General features: G+C 37.8%; 1 protein-coding gene across 2 annotated transcripts in view; it reads left to right on the forward strand.

Moving 5' to 3' along the window:
• LOC104105736 (lysine histidine transporter-like 5) overlaps positions 1–16374 on the forward strand; it is a 49705-nt gene that overhangs the window by 4001 nt on the left and 29330 nt on the right. The gene's annotated exons all lie outside the window — the stretch shown is intronic.

Genomic DNA, 16374 nt, shown 5'->3' on the forward strand with positions numbered 1-16374 from the left:
ATATACCATACGCCTGTGTAATGTGATCTATCAACATTCTGCCTATTACATTGAGGGGAAGTAACTGGAGATACACTATATATTACCCCCCAAAGTAAGAAAATGACAATAAACTGTAAGCTATTTTCATTTAATAAATTAAATCTAAAGAGGAAATTAAAATGTGAAACATATTTTAGAAAAGATGTATGGTGCAGCAAACATGAATGGGGATCACAATATAATGCCAAACCTTATTGTATTCCAGCCAACTGTATTCCTCTCGCATGTAACCAACCACTTCTTCACCTTTTAAAGAATGCATCTCCGACTAATTAAAAGCTTCCAAGAGCTTTTTAATATTAAAATAAAATATGCCACGATCTTCACGAATCATGGCATATTTTATTAGACTCAACAACTTGTCCGAAGTTTGTTCAAGTCATACGACGTGATCAGACTGTTGTATATTGGGGAAGACAAGTCAAGAGAATTACTGCTGGACCAGTGAAGATCTTGCTGCAGTGTCACGACCTAGTTTTCCTCCGTAGGATGTCGTGACGGCACCTATTCTCTAAGACTAGGTAAACCTAACACTTACTAGATTAATAGAAAAAATCAACCATCAACGAAGAATATGGGATAAAAATCTTATACACAATTACGATTTCCAAAATCGGTAGTACAAGTTATAAGCTCTAATTTCTAAATACAACTGTTTCAAAATAGAGATAAAATAGTGCAAGCACAATAACAGAAGGTGACTCCGAGGCCTGTGACCGCAGTGGCAGATTTACCTTGAGTCTCCACAGCAAGATCCGTACAGCTAGCTAGCGATTGACTGACTCCGAATTATCTGGATTTGCACAAAAATAAGCAAAAACGTAGTATGAGTACACCACAACGGTACGCAGTAAGTATCAAGACAAACCTCAGTGGAGTAGTGATGAAGGATAATCAAGATACATATTGGACCAAATAATATGGACAAGTATAGGTGAAGAAATAGCAGGGTACGATATCTCTATAAAGCTAGGCATAATAACAACAATAATATGATGCTTGCAACAGGAACTAAAAGCAATAATTAGCAACAATACACAACAAGTAATAGCACTGTAGAGTAGTTGGACACAGTTTAAATCCGGTGGAACCAAATAGGGTGAAACAAGTAGCAACTCAATAAGAATAACTGCTTTCACCTTAAGTTTATCCAATAATCTTCACGAGGTACCAAACCTCCAAACTCACACAATTCACGGGTCCCAATTCATGAACCCTAATCACTTGGCATCTTGTGCCCTCATTACAACTGATAACTTCTTGGACGACGCACGTGCCGATAGAACAATTCTCACATATAAGACAATTAGACGGAGTACGTACAAATGATCAGTAGCATAAGTGTTCATCTTCTTAAACCGATAGGGTGATAAAGTACGTGTATGCTTGTGCAAGTGTTCTATCATAGTTAGGGCTAACGAATAAGAGTAGAGAAAATGAACGACACATAAGAAGCGATCCCCACAATTTGCACCAGGTAAAACTCACACAGGTTAAGCACGCCACTTCACAAATATCAACAACAACAATGCCCCCAGGCCATCCAAGTCAACTCAAATCATTCCCCGACATAGCCCACCTTATCTCGCCACGTGCGCAATAATAAAGTAAATGCCCGCCTTGTCTCACCGCACACGCATAATAATATTCTCACTTTGTCTCGCCACATGCGCAAACCCACATATATAGCCCGCCTTGTCACGCCACATATACAATATCATGTGCCAAAAACACAACATCACAATAGAATGACTTTCACAATATGTGCCCATATTCTACAATATTTCGTCTAAACAATGTCAATACCACAACCCGCACAGCCCTTGGTTCAACAAACTGAGTACAACAGCAACAATAACAACAACAACAACAACAACAACAATAACACGAGAATACGATAAGTAAATCAATTCAAGATCTTTGGATCACAAAGAAGAGGTAGAACGAGCTCACAAAGAACAAACACAATAGGGAATACTAGTCTTACTAAGAATAGCTCAATAAGGGAGAAATAATATGTAACAAATGATTCCACAAAAGTATAATTCATAACAAAGGGAGATAACATGAGTCAATAATTTCAAATAAGGATGAGGCAACTACGATAAAGGATAACTAAACTTTATTTAGAATTGAGCAATTACGAAATAGATACAACAAATTCAATTAAGAATAAGCAACGGAGAAGATAATCATAACCTCAATTAAGGATAGACAATTACAGAAGAGATAATAATAATTTTAATTAAGGATAAGCAATTAGGAAAGGATAGCATGGCAATCGAAGAGGCAATAACTTCAGTTAAGGTACACAAGAGTGAAATAGGCAATAAGAGTAGAACATGAAAGCAATTAATTCCAATTAAGACATGTAAGGGTAAATTTAGTAAATGGGGGATTTAACATAACAAAAAAACTTCACATCTATGGAACATAAGAACATAGGAGCCCTAAATGGTCAAATTTTCACAAATAAGCCCGAGCACATACTCGTCACCTCGCGTACACGGCCTTCACATGACACAATTAGCACCAAAGACTCAAATCCTAGGGGTAGTTTTCCCACACAAAGTTAGGCAAGATACTTACCTCAAAGAAGCTAGACCGTTAGTCTAAATGACCTTCTCGAGTGAATTAATATCCGGTCGGCTCAAATCTAGCCAAAATAATTTTAATTCATAAATAAAAACTCATAGAAATCAAATTCCGGATAATAAAGCTTCAATTTTTAACAAGAACTAAAAGTCAACCCAAAAGTCAAACCCCGAGCCCGCACCTCGGAACCCAATAAAATTTATAAAACCCGAACACCCATTCCGATACAAGTTCAACCATACCGAAATTATGAATTTCCGACATCAATTTGTCCTTCAAATCATCATTTTTCATTTTGAAAGATTTCTTCAAAAATTCTCATTTTCCTCAACTCAAAACACTAATTATAAGATAAAAATAAAGATGGGATACACTTACCCCAATGATTGGCTTGAAAAACCTACGAAAAATCTCTCAAAACCGAAGTCTACAACTCAAAATATGGTGAAAATAGCCAAACCCTCGACTTATATGATTCTACCAAGAACTTCCGCATTTGCGAACAAGGAAGCGCATCTGCGCTCTCGCATTTGCGAGAAAATGTTTGCATATGCGAACTCAACTAGCCAGCCCAGTGGTCGCACCTGCGAAAAAGAAAGCCGCACCTACGACTCCGCAGAAGCACACAAGAAGCCGCAGAAGCGGACATCTTCGCATTTTCGATCTCTGGGCCGGAAAAGCATGGCAAAGGAAAGCGAAACCTTACCTTTTTTTCCAGGCCTGTTCGAACAGCACCTGCGTGCCCAAACTCCGCAGAAGCGAGCTACCCCCAGGTCACATTGATCACAAAAGCGACCATGCTCACATAGAAGCGGAGCCGCACTTGCACTCCAAAATGTCGTAGGCACGAAGCACCATAACTAGACCTGATCACAAGCACGAAAATCATCCGAAAATCGTCTGAAACACACCTGGCCCCCCCGAAACCCCGTCCAAGCATACCAAAAAGTTCCATAACATAACACATACCCTATCGAGGTCTCAAATCACATCAAACAATGTCGAAACTACGAATCGCACCATGAATCGAACTTATGAACTTTCAAATCTTCCAACTTCTAGAACTCATGCCGAAACATATCAAATCAACCCGAAATGGCGTCAAATTTTGCATGCAAGTCCCAAATAACTTAACGGAGCTAATCCAACTCTCAAAATAGAAATCTGACCCCGATATCACCAAAGTCAACTCTCGGTCAAACCTCTCAACCTTCTAAAAACTTTAACTTTTCAATTTTTGCCGAAATGCTTCAAATTACTCTACGGACCTCCAAATCAAAATTCGGACGCACGCCTAAGTCCAAAATCACAATACAAAGCTATTGGAGTCATCAAAACACTATTTCAGAGTCGTCTACACAAAAGTCAAATTCCTGTCAACTCTTACCGCTTAAGCTTCTAAAACACGAATCCTTCTTCCACATCAATCCCGAATCATCTGAAGTTCGAACTCGACTATGTACGCACGTCATAACACATAATACGGAGCTTCTCAAGACCTTAAACCACTGAACGGAGTGCTAATACTCAAAACGACCGGTCGAGTCATTACATCCCCCCTTCTTAAACAAACGTTCGTCCTCGAACGTGTCAGGAACCATTCCGAAGTCATCAAATCCCTAAGTGAACTTACCATACATAAACTCGCAGGTGATCCTACGTCACCCCAATCCACATAAGCCCGACGACACCAACCCAACTAAAATTTATCCCTTCCACCAATTCCAATAAGCCTTAGAATTGAGATTCTCACCATCTGATCATCTCCAAAAAACCTGATTCCTACATCCACACCCGGTATCAGCCTCAATCAGCTCCAACAACTTATGCCTATACCCAATAGGTACAACCACACGACACAACACATCACATATATGCCCATAACCACACCTCTAGCCACAGTAGTTGCCCATAATCATATCCAACACCGGCAATTAGCCTTATACCCGTTAGGACCCTGTTTCAATTTTCATAACACTGACAACTATGCAATAAACATGAAGACCTCGTAACTAATCACTCGAATCAACAAGTCACATATAACTCCACCGGGGCACACACCTCGCAAGCTAGAACTCAATAAGCACAACACGAACATAACTGAATATATAAGGGAACACATGAAGGAACTATCAAACAAGCCTAACAGGCACCATGTAACGACACAATTTGTCATGTTAAGAATTAGCATCTTATTCAGTGACTTAAGGTCTCGAGCAGCTTCATAATATGTATTATGATCCGCGGGTGTGTCGAGTTTGATTTTCGGAAGATTTGAGATTAAATTGAAAGAACAATTCTCATTTTTGAAGCTTAACTGAAAAGAATTGACTAGAGTTGGACTTTTGAGTAAACGACCACGGAATAGAGTTTTGATTATTCCAATAGCTTCGTATGGTGATTTTGGACTTAGGAGTATGTCCGAAAAATTATTTGGAAGCCCGTAGTTAAATTAGGCTTGAAATGGCAAAAATATGAAGTTTAAGTTGGAAGTTTGACCGGGGAGTTGACTTTTTGATATTGGGGTCGGAATCCAGTTCTGAAAATTTTCATAGGTCTGTTATGTAATTTATGACTTGTGTGCAAAATTTGAGGTCAATTGGACTTGATTTGATAGGTTTCGGCGCCGAATGTAGAAGTTGAAATTTCTTAGTTTCATTTAACTTGAATTGGGATGTGATTCATGGTTTTGATGCTGTTTAATGTGATTTGAGGCCTCAAGTAGGTTTGTGTTATGCATTGGGACTGGTTGGTACGATTGGACGGGGTCCCGGGGGCCTCGGGTTTGATGCGGGATGGTTCCTGATCAAGTTTGAGTGTTTTGATGCTGCTGGTGCTGGTTATGGTGTTGTTATTCGCATTTGCGAAGAAGGATTTTGCTGTTGGGACTTTGTTCATCGCGTTCGCGAAGAGGCTCTCGCGTTCGCGAAGAAGTAATTTTTGATGTCCGTCGTCTGACTTTGGAGGCTCATATCTCGCAATCTATAAGAAATTTGGAGATCATCCAAATATGAAAGTTGTAGCCCTTTGTGTATAGGTTTTAGAAAAATAAACCATTTGTCATTTGTGTTTGTGTACAAAAGGTTATAGTGGATAAACTACAGGCTGTCTGGGAAGAGTTTGGAAATCTCTGTTGCACAGGGCTGACTTTGGAAGCTTATATCTCGCAATATATAAATAAATGGGAGATGAGAAACAAATGAAAGTTATAGTCTTGGAGTCTAGTTTTCAGAAAGTTAATCCATTCATCATTTGGAGTTTTGTACAAAACGTTATGACCATTATATTAGTGACTATCTGAGAAGAGTTTAAAAATGGTTGTTGGAGAATTTGTTCATCGCGAACGCAAGGGGAGGGTCGCGAACGCGAAGAACAAACCCCTGGGAAGCAGAATAAAGTACACATTCATCTCATTCTTCCATTTTTGGAACAAGGAAGCTCGGATGAGGCGATGTTTTGAGAGTTTTCCAAGGAAAACATTGGGGTAAGAATTCCTAACTTGATTTTGGTTAAATTACATGAATCTATTGTTGTTTTTATCACTAAATTAGTAAATTGGGTTGAAAATGGTAGAAATCCTCTAGACATTAATTTAAGATTTGAAGAGAGATACGTTATCGAAATTTGATAATTTTTATATGGTTGAACTCATATCGAAACGGGTGTTCGGAGTTCGTGACTTTTTCCAGGATTCGAAACGTGGGTCCCATTGTCGATTTTTAAAATGAATTTTAGATTTTAATCCGGAAAATTAGTAATTTCATATGAAATTAATTCCTATGATTTGTATTGAGTATATTGAAATGTTTGTGACTAGAAGCTTCCGGACACAAATTCACGAGGGAAAGATTTATTGGAATCTTAAAATTGGTAGTGAAGCGAGGTAAGTGTCTTGTCTAACTTTGTGTGGGGGAAACCACCTATGACGACCCGACTTATCGTTTTAAGAATTTAAGCCCCATTTGGCAGCATAAGGCCCTGAGCAACTTCGTATTATGTGTATTGACTTGCATGCGTGGTTGAATTCAGCTATCGGATGATTCAGAGTGATTTGGGACACTTGGTCCCTAACACGGAAGCTTAAATCTTAGGATTTTGACCGTAGTCGGAACTGCATGAAGACGACTATGGAATAGAGTTCCGTCGGTTCCGTTAGCTCCGTTGGGTGATTTATGACTTGGGAGTGTGTCCGGATTGTGAATCTGAGGTCTGTAGCTGATTTAGGTTTGAAATGACGAAAGTCAAATTTTTAGAGATTTGGACCGGAAGTGGACTTTTTGATATTGGGGTCAGAATGCGATTCCGAGAGTTGGAACAACTCCTTTATGTCATTTGGTACTTGCCTGCAAAATTTAACGTCATTCCGGGTTAGTTTGATATGTTTCAGCACGCGGTTTCGAAGTTGAAAGTTTTGGAAGTTCATAAGTTTGATTCATGGTGCGATTCGTAGTTTCGACGTTGTTTGATGTGATTTGAGATCTCGAGCGAGTCCATGGTAGGTTATGGAACTTGTTGGTATGTTTGGACGGGGTCCCGGGGGCCTTAGGTGAATTTCGGATGGGCTACGGGTCATTTCCCTCGTATTCTGAGCTGTTGTTTCTGTCTTTTGGTGTTCTTCTTCGCGAACGCGAACAGTATCTTACGTTCGCGAAGTGTTACTGCTAACCACCCCATATTTCTTCTGCGCGTTTGCGTTCAACCTCTCGCGTTCGCAAAGGTTTGCCTTTTCCTCCATCGTGTCTGCGATTAGCCACTCGCGTTCGCGAAGCTCTTTATGGCAGCCTCATATTTCTTCTTCGCGTTCGCGTTCAATATCTCGCGTTCGCGAAGTTTTGCCTTTTCCTCCATCGCGTTCGCGATTAGCCACTCACGTACGCGAAGTTCTTCATGGAATCCTCATATTTCTTCTTCGCGTTTGTGTTCGCGTTCAACGTCTCTCGTTCGCGTAGGTTCCGTCCCTTGTTCTTCGCGTTCACACTCCTTCCCTCGTGTTCGCGAAGGGTTTTTCGGGACAGCCTTATCTTCCTTGTTTGCGAACGCGAGCCTTTTTCCGCGTTCGCGATGCTTTCAGACCTGGGCAGATTCTAAGTTTTCCAAATCGAGGGTTAGGCCACTTTTATCACATTTTGACTTGTAGAGCTCAGTTTTGAGCGATTCCTTGTGAGTCTTTCAAGCAAATCGATTGGGTAAGTTTCCTTCACCTAGAATCTATTTATTTCCATGATTCTATCTTTATTTTTATCATTTAAATTGTATTTTGAGTTGAGGAAAAGGGTGGTTTTTGAAGAAAAGTTTCAAAATAAAAAATCACGATTGGAGGGACGAAATGGTATCAGAATTTGATAAAATTAGTATGGTTGAACTTGTATCGGAATGGGTGTTCGAATTTCATGAAAATTATATCGGGTTTCGAGAGGCGGGTCCCGCATTGATTTTTGTTGACTTTTTGGAATAAATATTTAAGTCGACGTATTATTATCTCGAATTATTTCCGATGAATTTTAATGAAATTATACAATTGAATTGGATAGATTTGAGCTGTCTGGAGGTTAAATTCAAGCAAGAAGGCGATTTTGGAATATCGACATAACTTCAGTAATGTAAGTGTCTTGCTTAACCTCGAGTGGGGGAATTACCCCTTAGGCATCGAGTCTTATGTGCTATTTATAAAATGTGAAAAGCCGTGTACGCGAGGTGACGAGTACGTACTCAGGCTTATATGTGCAACTTTTATTGGTTAACATTTTAGGCATTCTTATGTATTAAATTAGATAATTGTTGGCAATAGTAAATCCTTGAATTATTATGCCTCGTTCCTCATTTGTCAAGTTTGTATTTTATATAATAATTTGGTGTTATTGTCACTTGGATTTTATGTGAATTTCGTGTGTTTGTTGATTTGATATTTATCATAGAATTATATTCATGATGGAATCCTTAACTGCAATATTTATTAAATAAGCTTAAATTGAGGAGTTAATATAATTATCAAGAATTCTGATTAATGAAGGTGTTGCCCTATATTGAGTTTTTTTCATCTCTGTTGATTGTTTTGAGGTTTATTATACGTTGTGTGGAGCCTTGGGCTATTTGTTGAGAAAATTATTGATTCTGCTACATACTTGGAATTTGGTTGTGGTCAGTGAAAAATTGTGATAGGAATTATTGTATTTTGTTGTGGTTTTAACACTCTCCTTGATGTTATTTATGCTTCTTACCTTGCTTGTTAATGATATACATGTGCTTGGTAAGGAAGAGTGTAAAGCACGAAGGGTGATGCCGTGCCATTTGAGAGTGTAAAGCACGAAGGGTGATGCCGTACCATTTGAGAGTGTAAAGCACGAAGGGTGATGCCGTGCCATTGAGAGTGTAAAGCACGAAGGGTGATGCCGTGCTATTTTATTTATATTATCAGGTGAGGATGAGAGTAAAAGCACGAAGGGTGATGCCGTGCAGCTATTTTTATATTATCATATATTCATGGCACGAAGGGTGTTTCCGTGTAGGCGATGACGAGGGATATACATTATATTGTAATCTCATTTTGTTGTGTATACATTCATGCCTTTATCTTGAGATGTTATTGTGCACCTATGCTTTCTATGTGACTTGTAGTCGTTGTTGCTTTCCATGTGCCTCCACTTTATTTCTTTTATTGTTATTGGCATTTCTCCCACCTAGTTGGTACTGTTATATGTATGCACGGTGAGAAAGATGTAAATGCACGAAGGGTGTTGCCGTGCCAATTGAGTTGATCTACGTGTGCATATATATATATATATATATATATATATATATATATATATATATATAGGTATAGCTATATATATATAGGGTGAGAATGAGACACATGCACGAAGGTAATTCGTGCCATTTGAGGTGATATGTTGAAGATATTTCTCACGCCAGGAAAGCTAAATGAAGTGTCACATGGTGACTTTTATTTGAAAGAATTATATTAGAAGAGTATTTATTTGAAAGAATTATATTAGAAGGATATTTATTTGAAAGAATTATATTAGAAGCATATTTATTTGAAAGAATTATATTAGAAGAATATTTATTTGACATAAATATTATTAGAGAGATATTTACTGGAAGAAGTATATTTGAAAGATATTTACTTGAAAGAAGTATATTTGAAAGATATTTACCTGAAAGAATTATATTCGAAAGATATTTATTTGAATGAATTTTAATGGAAGGATATTTATTTGAAGGAAATATATTCTAAATATATTTATTGAAAAGGATTATATTCTAGAGACTTTTATTGAAAAACTTATAGATAAAAGATGTATATTGAAAGGACTTGGTTAATTGGTTGTACGTGTGTTTATTATTCGTTTGAATAATATTTATAGTGTTCCTGTTGCCTTGATGTTTAAATAACTAGTTGATTGGTGTTGCTATCACTGCTATTTGTTTTCTATCATTTTGTAAATCATATTGCACAGGTTATTAGACCAGTGAGTGTCTTGACTGTACCTCGTCTCTACTCCACTGAGGTTAGTCTTGATACTTATTGGGTACCGACCGTGGTGTACTCATACTACACTTCTGCATATTTTTATGCAGAGACAGGTATTGGAGATATCGGACTCGGACAGAGTTAGAGTGAGATTGCAAGGATTTAAGGTAGAGCTGCTTGGTCATCGCAGTTTCTTTGAGTCTTTCCACTTTATTTTACTGTTATTTATTCAAACATTATTGATTATTCGATCCTTGAGGTCATTCCATGTATTCAGTTAGAGTTCGTGACTCAGTACTACCAGTCTTGGAAGGTTGTTATATTCATATTTGTTCCGCTGTTGGTTTTGATTACCTATTTAATTCATATTTTTTTTAAAAAGGCTTCGAAATGTAATGAAAATTAGCTTACCTAGTCTTGGAGACTAGGTGCCATCACGACGCCTGTGATGGGATTTCGGGTCGTGACACCACCCTTTAGGATTTGAGATGATTGTGTCACTAGTGTTATGTGAAGGTCGTGCACGCGAGGTGACGAGTGGGTACATGACCTATATGTGGTATTTGACCGGTGAGAACCGTTAGGCTCCTTTTATACAATTGTTTATAAATATTGTGTCATGATTATATCTTTTGTTGTTAGAATTGTTTGTACGTGCTTTACTTGAAATTGTTAGCACATGTTCCATCCTTGTTGTTAAGTTCACTCTTATATTCTAATTGTTGATTGTAGTCACTTGTTGAATTACTGCTTGTCTGCTATATGCCTTGATTGTTAATTGATGCTCATAAAATGTGCCTTGATTATGGATTGTTATTACCTTGTTATTTGGCTTCGTGAGCTATCGCGTAGCTTTTTCATTAATTATGACTTCTTTGTGTAGACTCGTTATTCGTTTTGATTTTGTGGTACACCGTAGTTGGTTGTAAATTAGTTGTTTAATTTGTGTTGCTTGAGGAGCGGGTTGCATGCCACAACAGAAATGAAAGTGAATATATTGGAGAAGCGGGTTGCACGCTGTAACAGAATTGATTGAAATGAAAATATTGGAGGAGCGGGTTGCACGCCGCAACATAATTGATTAAAATAATATATTGAGGATCGGGTTGCACGCCGCAACGGAATTGAATATAAATATATTGATGGATCGGGTTGCACACCGCAACTGAACTAAATGAAAATTGATTATATTGGTGGATCGGGTTGCAAGCCGCAACGGAATTAAATAAAAATTGATTATATTGGTGGATCGGGTTGCAGGCCGCAACGGAATTTAAATATGAAATTATTATGATATTAAAGTGAATTCTGATTGTAATTCTCACGATGCATTCCCTGTTGGGATGATTATTGTGGTTTCTTAAATCACTTCATTATATTTTGAACATAATTTATTAACTGCCAATATATTAAAAATGGGATAATATGGACTTCTTGTATGAGTCATGCATCCTATGCGATATGATAAGTTGTTGAAACTTAGCAGATTTAAATGAAAGAATTTTCAAGATGTTCTACTTGTGTGTCTTTCAAAAATAAAACTCATATTTTATTCGGAGATTTACTAATCTAAATGGTGATTATACTTCTACTCTAATTGGTATCTCAAATTTTATCATTATCTTATTGTCGTGTAATTTGCGTAAAAATTATTATTACGTATTACTTTAATAAATCTCATATTTATCTCGTTAAGATTTGATTGAATGTATTATTTGTATAAATATAATATTTTATCGGATATCATATATTTCTAAACTAAATTTAATTGATATTCTATTTGTACAACCTATCCACTATTTTACCTTAATTAAATCCTAAATTGGCTTAATAACTCATTAGACACTTTACTATATTCAAGTTGAAATTGTGTTTAAATGTGTTTAAATTATTCATCATTTCATGGTAAGGACGAGAGTAAAAGTATGATGGGTGATGCCGTGCCATTTTTATATTATAGTTGTACTCTGATTGTGTTGTTGCTTAATTGCTTGATTGTTTGCTCGATGCCATCTGTGATATCATTGTTTTTATTGTTGACTTGAATTGGAAATTCTTCTATTATTGGCCTTATATTGATATTCTTTCTTTGTTAGCTTTATGTAACATATTGTATAGGTTTATATGTCTGGTAGGTGTCTTGACCTGACCTCGTCACTACTCTACCGAGGTTAGGCTTGATACTTACTGGGTACCAATGTGGTATACTCATGCTACGCTTCTGCACATCTTTTTGTGCAGATCCAGGTACCTCAGTGTTGTTGATAATGTTGCTAACTGATTTGGACATTGCTGTGGAGACTTAAGGTATACCTGCTGTAACGTTCGCAGGCCCAGAGTCACCTTCTGATATTTTTCCTGCACTATTGATTCTATTCTGGAACAATTGTATTTAGATTTATTTTTTTAGTAAACTCTGTAGAGCTTGTGACTTGTACTACCGGTTTTAGGATTGTAGAAAAATTTCTATTTCATATTTATTCCAGATATTTGGTTGATTTATTATCATTTCAACTGAATTGTTTAAAATGGCTAATATTATTCTAACGTTGGCTTGCCTAGCAAGTGAAATGTTAGGCGCCATCACGGTTCCGAAGGTGAGAATTTCGGGTCGTGACAAGTTGGTATCAAAGCTCTAGGTTCGTGGGTGCTACAAGTCATAGCAGGTTTAGTAGAGTCTTGCGGATCAGTACAGAGACGTCTGTACTTATCTTCGAGAGGCTACAGAAACTAGTAGGAAATTCCACTTCTTTTATTCCTTATTGTGCGATATTGATTCAACTTGAAGCATATATCTTATATTCATTCACATCCACTCGTGTATGACATTGCGCACTCGGTATCAGATGTGCGTCGACGGTTCGTGATGTCGCGAATATACTACGAGGGAGCCAGGGATGCTCAAACTTCGTCTCAACGTGTGGTCCCGACTGAAGATGCATATGTATTGAAGGATCACTCAGTGATTTACGTGGGGGTGCAACAGATTCTGGCATCTGGTTGATGAATACTAGCTAATAAAGTGACAATGTTAGGACTCACAGTATGTCTACATCCTTAATAATCCTATATTTTAGTATCAAAGGAGTTAGAGGAACAACTCCAAATTTACATAAGGACTATTCAACGTGGACGTCTCGGTTGTGGCAATATGGGGTGCTTCGAAGGAAGTAATGTGGTTGATGAGCTTATGGGCTACATGGTTCGTTCCATGATTTGTCTATACAGAGCTTTACTTTTGGGATCGTTGTGTACAAATAGGGGAAGTATTACCCCAAAGAAAAATCAAGGAATATGTGAATAAATGAGTTAGCTCGGCGGTGATGGGTTAGCATAGCAAGAGAAGAAATTGGCCTTTGGAGAGATAATTCTCTACAGGTGTTTGTGGCAAGTCTATGAAGAGGGCAAACCAGCCAATGCAACACCACCTACTTGGGCTCTATTTTCAGAAATGATTTTGAGGGAGTTTGTTCCCCAGAACCTCCGTAATGCGTGATGCACAGAGTTTGAACGGTTGCGTCAGGACACCATAACGGTGTCAGAATATGCCATCAGGTTCAATAAGTCAGCCTGTCATACTCCTACTTTGGTTCCTACAGCTAGAGAGTGAGTCCACGGTTTCATTAAAGGACTCAATTATGATTGTAAAATTTTGTACGATTCGGGAGCTACAGGCTGATACTTTATTTCGTTTAGTGGTAGAAACTGCCAAGATGTTAGAACGTGTTCGGGATGAGGAAATAAAAAATGAAACTAAGGAGACCAAGAGGTCTCGAGGTTCTGGAAGATTCAGTGAATTCTAATCTACAACTATGGACCATTATGGCAGAGGCTCGGGTAGTCGGCCAACCCAGACCATATTTCAGAATACTCATAGTGCTCCAGTTAATCAGGGCACTCGTGTGGAGCAGTAATCTTTTAATGAACCACTAGCACGGGATTTCTGTAATGGTTATTCCAGTTATCCGATACAAACTCAGTATGATAAGCCGAATTGCATATGGGTTGTTGTGAGTATGGTGATACTAGGCACCTCATGATAAATTGTCCCAGACTTGGGAGAAACCTATTTCATTAGAACACTCAGGTCACAGACTCCATTACAGTTACTACTCTACCTATACTACCATTAAGGGTAGGCGGGTAGAGAGAGCCTAAGAGGTAGAGGCCCGGCCCATTGATATATGTGCTATGGTATGGCTGAGGTCGCTACACCAGATGGTGTCATTACAAGTACGATCTTGAGTTATTATAATGTAACAATTTCCTTAACTTGATTTGGTTCTGAGTATCGAGGCAAGTCCTCCTAATATGCTCCACTCATGAGTGAGCTTCGTAATCCTGAAATCTACTTATGTGAATACTCCTGTTGGGAGATTATATGGAGATAGCTATGTCTATCATTATGTGTTGGTCACTAAAAATAACAGTGAGGCTAAAAGTGACTTTTGTTAATCTTTTTGGTGAGTTTGATGTAATTTTCGGATAATTGATCTCAATTTTGAATTATATGCCCTACCGGTATGAGGGTTCATTATGTGTTGTGATTTTGTTTAACGAAAATTATTTAAAAGAAGGAAATGGAATGTTTTGATTGGCACGATGTGCATATTACTTGTGATTCAGAACTGAGGATGAGATCCTAGTATTTTAATATGATTTGATATGTTTAAACCGGGTTACGAACCACGGTGGAAGTTATATAAGGACGAGATCCTTGTGATGAAAATTTATGTGTTTAATTTCTCCCATGTGAAATTAAATTTGTACTATAGTACTTATAGGGAGTCATGCATGTTAGGCTTATTTGAAAATTCTTGTATGAATTTCTCTATGCATAATTTTCCAAATTCGTGTTATAATTATTGAGTTTTAGCCTATGAGGTGAGTGCTCAGGTGGCGTTAAATATGACTCGTTAATTTGGAAAAATAATTATGAGGCCTTCATGCGTCGTGTCTCGTTGCTAGTAAAGTGGAGGTTTGAAACGAGATTTTGTTAACATGAGGTTAATTGACGATGTTGTAATTTATTATGAACAACTATTAAGACCAGAAATATGGTTATGGGCATATATATGATGTGCTTCATGTCCAGATATCATTATGATAATGCAATGCTTGTAATGCTGAGATTAGTGTTATTGATATATACATTATGGTGATTTGTTGGGTTGTGGATATGTTGTTAGGAGTTGTTTTGGTGTTACTCTGGCAGGTGGATAGGCCTAATTACAGGGCAGACTCTGTCGAAATTTCTGAAAAATTTTGGGAGTTAGTAAAATTTGGGGGATTGAGATGTGCGAAAGAAGAGATAAGTTATGTTATGTGTTTGAGGGCGGACTCTACTTCTCATTCAAGGGCGGATGATCCTAAGTGGGGGAGAATGTAACACCCCGAAAAATTTTGAAGTACTTTAGCACTATTAAGAAAGTTGATGTGTGCGTAGGCACAGGTTGCTATAGCTAGTTAAGACTAATATCGTGTGTTGATGTGAAAATCTGACTTCTTGAAAATGGTTGGAATGTGATAAATTTGGTCTTAAAGTTTAAAAATATGGATAAAAGAAATAATCTCAATTGAGATGGTGTTGTCGGACTTATGTCGAATGCGGTTGTCACGACCCAAAATTCCCACCGTCGAGACCGTGTTTGAGCCTAATATTTCACTTGCTAGGCAAGCCAATATTAGAGAATCATTAAACAATCCTTATTCCATTCAGTAAATAACAGCAAATTTGCTAAGATGAAATATAGTGAGTGCGGAATAATATAAAAAGTGCATTAATTACTACCACCCGGATCTGGAGTCATAATTCACGAGCATTCTAGAGTTCACTACAAGTAATAGTCTGAGAGAAATACAATTGTTTGAATGAAAGAAACAGTAAAACAGAAAAGATAGACGGGGACTTCAAGGTCTGTGAACGCCGACAGATCTACCTTGAGTTTCCGGATAGCGGGTCCAACAGCAAAAATCTCGATCAACCTGAGCCGGTACCAAAATCTGCACAGAAAGTGCAGAGTGCATTATTAGTACAACCAACCCCATGTACTGGTAAGTGTCGAGCCTAACCTCGACGAAGTAGTGACGAGGCTAGGACAAGACACTTATAAATAAACCTGTGCAATATATCAATATATACAACAATAACAACATCTAAAGAAGCAAGGCAAGAAATATTGGGAAGGGGACATGCTGAGGGGGTTACATGACAAGGAATCACAACGAAAGTGAGAACATGATCAATCGATATATCTTTAACAGAA

The sequence above is a fragment of the Nicotiana tomentosiformis genome, chromosome 1 (genome assembly GCF_000390325.3).
Source record: "Nicotiana tomentosiformis chromosome 1, ASM39032v3, whole genome shotgun sequence".
Lineage (NCBI taxonomy): Eukaryota > Viridiplantae > Streptophyta > Magnoliopsida > Solanales > Solanaceae > Nicotiana > Nicotiana tomentosiformis.